The sequence below is a fragment of the Littorina saxatilis genome, linkage group LG16 (assembly GCF_037325665.1).
Source record: "Littorina saxatilis isolate snail1 linkage group LG16, US_GU_Lsax_2.0, whole genome shotgun sequence".
NCBI classification, from domain to species: Eukaryota; Metazoa; Mollusca; class Gastropoda; order Littorinimorpha; family Littorinidae; genus Littorina; species Littorina saxatilis.
The window spans coordinates 11767106-11772105 of NC_090260.1; the positions used below are offsets into that span (position 1 = coordinate 11767106).

Genomic DNA, 5000 nt, shown 5'->3' on the forward strand with positions numbered 1-5000 from the left:
ACTCCTCTCTGGACGAGTATGCGGATGTTTGTGACTTCCTATGTAAGTTTTTGTGAGGACATGTGTATACCATCAAAACTGTCCGTGTGTATGGAAATGACAAGCCATGGTTTAGTAAATCAGTTAAGGCAAAGCTAGATGCTAGAACAGGGCTTTTGAGAGTGGGGATGAGGATCTGTACAAGCTAGCTAAATCTGATGTGAAGAAAGAGATCCGTAAAGCAAAAGCTGTGTATAGGGACAAGATTCAAGATCAGTTCGCGTCAAACAAACCCCGTGAGGTATGGCAGGGCTTGCAGCAGGTCACTCAGTACAAGAAAAAGTCAGCAGCGTCAGACGATCACGACCCGACCCTTCCGGATAAACTAAACAGTTTCTACTGTAGGTTTGACGAGAAGAATCCAAACCCAGGTTATCGTCCCTCTTTGCCGGATGACCCCTCACTTCTGATCCCACCTTTCACTGTCCAGGAGGCGGAGGTGAAGAAGCTGTTTAAACAACAAAACGTCAGGAAAGCCTCGGCCCGGATGGTGTTTCGACTGCTGCTCTTAAGTGTTGCTCTGATCAGTTAGCACCCGTGTTCACAGACATTTTTAATGAGTCCTTAGAGAAGCATTCTGTCCCCCGCTGTTTTAAGTCGTCGGTGATAGTCCCTGTCCCCAAGAACCCCGTGTCGCCCAGCTTAATGACTACCGCCCAGTCGCACTCACATCAGTGGCCATGAAGGTTTTTGAGCGGATCGTTCTGTCCTACTTAAAGGCATGCACTGGTGCCTCACGTGACCCTCTCCAGTTCGCTTATCGGGCAAACAGATCGGTTGAGGACGCTGTAGCGCTAGGTCTGTTCCACATCCTGCGTCATCTGGAGAAGCCACGTTCATACGCTAGAATCTTATTTCTCGATTTTAGTAGTGCTTTTAATACAATTATCCCCCACATGCTGTTTGACAAGCTGTCAGCCCTGAACGTACATCCGTCCATCTGTCATTGGGTTTTAGACTTTCTCTTAGACCGTCCACAGGTAGTCAAGGTGAACGGTTCATACTCTTGCTCAGCCACGCTGAACACAGGGGCACCCCAGGGGTGTGTGCTTTCTCCACTTTTATTCACACTTTTCACGAACGACTGTGTATCATCAGATCCATCTGTGCTGGTTCTGAAGTTTTCAGATGACACGACAGTTGAGGGGCTGATTTCCAACGATGATGAAAGTGTGTATAGAGAGGAGGTGGAACAGTTGGTTGGCTGGTGCTCTGACAACAACTTAGAGCTCAATGTCTCTAAAACCAAAGAAATGATTGTAGATTTTAGAAAGAACAAACTCGCACTCACCCCTTTAGAGATCAACGGTGTAAGTGTTGAGCAGGTCGACTCCTTTAGATTTTTAGGCACAATCATCTCGAGCGACCTCACATGGGACAAAAACACAGAGCCCATCATCAAGAAGTGTCAGCAGAGGCTTCACTTCCTTAGACAGCTGAAGAAATTTAGACTGAACCAAGCCATCCAAAAGCAGTTCTATAGGGCCACTGTAGAAAGCATTCTGTGTTTTTCAGTCACCGTGTGGTTTAGCGGTGCCAGTGCTAGGAACAAGGAAGAGCTGGAGCGCATTGTCAGACAAGCGTCTCGTATTGTGGGTTGCGAACTTCCGTCAGTCGCCTCACTGTACAGCTCACGTTTAGCAAAGAGAGTTAGGGGTATAGTGGCAGACTCATCTCACCCAGCCGGCCATCTGTTCGAGCTCCTCCCGTCAGGCAAGCGCTTCCGCGCTCTGAAGAGCAGGACTTCTCGTTTCAGAAACAGTTTCTTTCCTGAGGCAGTCCTTGCGGCCTCAATGGTGGATCGTTCTTAGATCTGTTAGATCTGTGATATGTGTCAGTTAAAGTTTTGAAATGGATCGAGTATCCTTAAATGAAATATCTTAATAGATGTAAGGGTTGTGTCCTTTGAATAACTGTGTTAGCATGTACTCGGATTTATTATATTGATGACTATATTTTTAGATATGATTTTTAGGGAATTCATTTATCTTTATCCATGCAACCTGTGATTGCTCCTGTCAGATTGGTGCTAAAGGAACAACCAGTCCGTTTTGAACTGTCTGGTTGGTGTGCACACGTAGTGGGCCCAGTGAGATTGAACACTTTGTCTGTACATAGTTGTTGTGATATATGCGTGTGGAAGGAGTGTGAAGTTTTATGCATACACCATAACAAAATCCTGTGCTTTGCATTTGGTAAATAAACTGTTTGACTTGAACATCGAGGGGGAATCGAAACGAGGGTCGTGGTGTATGTGCGTGTGTGTGTGCGTGTGTGCGTGTGTGTGTGTGTCTGTGTGTGTGTGTAGAGCGATTCAGACTAAACTACTGGAACCGATCTTTATGAAATTTGACATGAGAGTTCCTGGGTATGAAATCCCCGAACATGTTTTTCATTTTTTTGATAAATGTCTTTGATGACGTCATATCCGGCTTTTCGTGAAAGTTGAGGCGGCACTGTCACGCCCTCATTTTTCAACCAAATTGGTTGAAATTTTGGTCAAGTAATCTTCGACGAAGCCCGGACTTCGGTATTGCATTTCAGCTTGGTGGCTTAAAAATTAATTAATGACTTTGGTCATTAAAAATCTGAAAATTGTAAAAAAAAATAAAAATTTATAAAACGATCCAAATTTACGTTTATCTTATTCTCCATCATTTGCTGATTTCAAAAACATATAATTATGTTATATTCGGATTAAAAACAAGCTCTGAAAATTAAATATATAAAAATTATTATCAAAATTAAATTGTCCAAATCAATTTAAAAACACTTTCATCTTATTCCTTGTCGGTTCCTGATTCCAAAAACATATAGATATGATATGTTTGGATTAAAAACACGCTCAGAAAGTTAAAACAAAGAGAGGTACAGAAAAGCGTGCTATCCTTCTTAGCGCAACTACTACCCCCGCTCTTCTTGTCAATTTCACTGCCTTTGCCATGAGCGGTGGACTGACGATGCTACGAGTATACGGTCTTGTTGAAAAATGGCATTGCGTTCAGTTTCATTCTGTGAGTTCGACAGCTACTTGACTAAATATTGTATTTTCGCCTTACGCGACTTGTTACATTTAGTCAAGTGTTGACTAAATGTTTTAACATAGAGGGGGAATCGAGACGAGGGTCGTGGTGTATGTGTGTGTGTGCGCGTGTGTGTGTGTGTGTGTGTGTGTGTGTGTGTGTGTGTGTGTGTGTGTGTGTGTGTGTGTGTGTGTGTGTCTGTCTGTGCGTGTGTGTGTGTTGAGCGATTCAGACCATATTACTGAACCGATCTTTATGAAATTTGACATGAGAGCTCCTGGGAATGATATCCCCTGAAGTGTTTTTCTTTTTTTTCGATAAATACTTTTGATGACGTCATATCCGTCTTTTTGTAAAAGTTCAGGCGGCAATGTCACACCCTCATTTTTCAATCACATTGATTGAGATTTTTGTCAAGCTATCTTCGACGAAGGCCGGACTTCGGTATTGCATTTCAGCTTGGTGGCTTAAACATTAATTAATGACTTTGGTCATTAAAAATCTGAAAATTGTAATACATTTGTTTTCATATAAAACGATTCAAATTTACGTTCATCTTATTCTACATCATTTCCTGATTCCAAAAACATATATAAATGTTATATTGGGATTAAAACAAGCTCTGAAAATTAAAAATATAAAAATTATGATCAAAATTAAATTTCCGAAATCGATTTAAAAACAATTTCATCTTATTCCTTGTGAGTTCCTGATTCAAAAAACATATAAATATGATATGTTTGGATTAAAAACACGCTCAGAAAGTTAAAACGAAGAGAGGCACAGAAAAGCGTGCAATGCAGCACAGCGAAACCACTACCGCGCTAAACAGGGTCGTCAGTTTCACTCCGTTTTGCACAATCGGCGGACGACGGTCATTGTGAACAAAATGCAGTGCCTTCAGTTTCATTCTGTGAGTTCCACAGCTTGACTAAATGTAGTAATTTCACCTTACGCGACTTGTTTCTTATTTTTACATTTAGTCAAGTTTTGACTAAATGTTTTAACATAGACGGGGAATCGAGACGAGGGTGGTGGTGTATGTGCGTGTGTCTGTCTGTGCGTGTGTGTGTGTAGAGCGATTCAGAGTAAACTACTGGACCGATCTTTATGAAATTTTACATGAGAGTTTCTGGGTATGATATCCCCGGACGTTTTTTTCATTTTTTCGATAAATGTCTTTGATGACGTCATATCCGGTTTTTTCTAAAAGTTGAGGCAGCACTGTCACACCCTCATTTTTCAATCAAATTGATTGAAATTTTGGCCAAGCAATCTTCGACGCAGGCCGGACTTCGGTATTGCATCTTCAGCTTGGAGGCTTAAACATTGATTGATGACTTTGGTCATTAACAATCTGAAAAATGTAATTAAAATTATGTTTTTATAAAATGATCCAAAGTTATATTCATCTTATACTTCATCATTTTCTGATTCCAAAAACATATAAATATGTTATATTCGGATTAAAAACAAGCTATGAAAATTAAAAATATAAAAATTATGATTAAAATAAAATTTCTGAAATCGATTTAAAAGCAATTTCATCTTTTTCCTTGACGGTTCCTGATTCCAAAAACATATAGATATGATATGTTTGGATTAAAAACACGCTCAGAAAATTAAAGGTACTTAACTTGTCAAATCCAGGTGCACGGAGCCCCTGGGGCTTTTAGTCATACCCCAGGCAGCTATCCGTTAGAAGAACTACCAAGTTTCATTGACTTGCACCCAAAGAGTCAAGAACTGCGATTTTTTTACGAATTAATTTAGTACTCGGACCCGGCTGGTCTTGGCCTATTTTTGGATCTAAATTTAGATCAGGTAGATCACCACATCATGCACAAAAAGACAGTCACTAGCAAACTATGTCAGACGTCATCATGAGTTTGTGTAAAACAAAATGGAGGTCGGAATCACTCAGTTGAATCGAACTCC

At 40.8% G+C, this 5000-nt stretch overlaps 1 protein-coding gene across 6 annotated transcripts in view; it reads right to left on the reverse strand.

Moving 5' to 3' along the window:
- LOC138950401 (uncharacterized) overlaps window positions 1-5000 on the reverse strand; it is a 54106-nt gene that overhangs the window by 31723 nt on the left and 17383 nt on the right. The gene's annotated exons all lie outside the window — the stretch shown is intronic.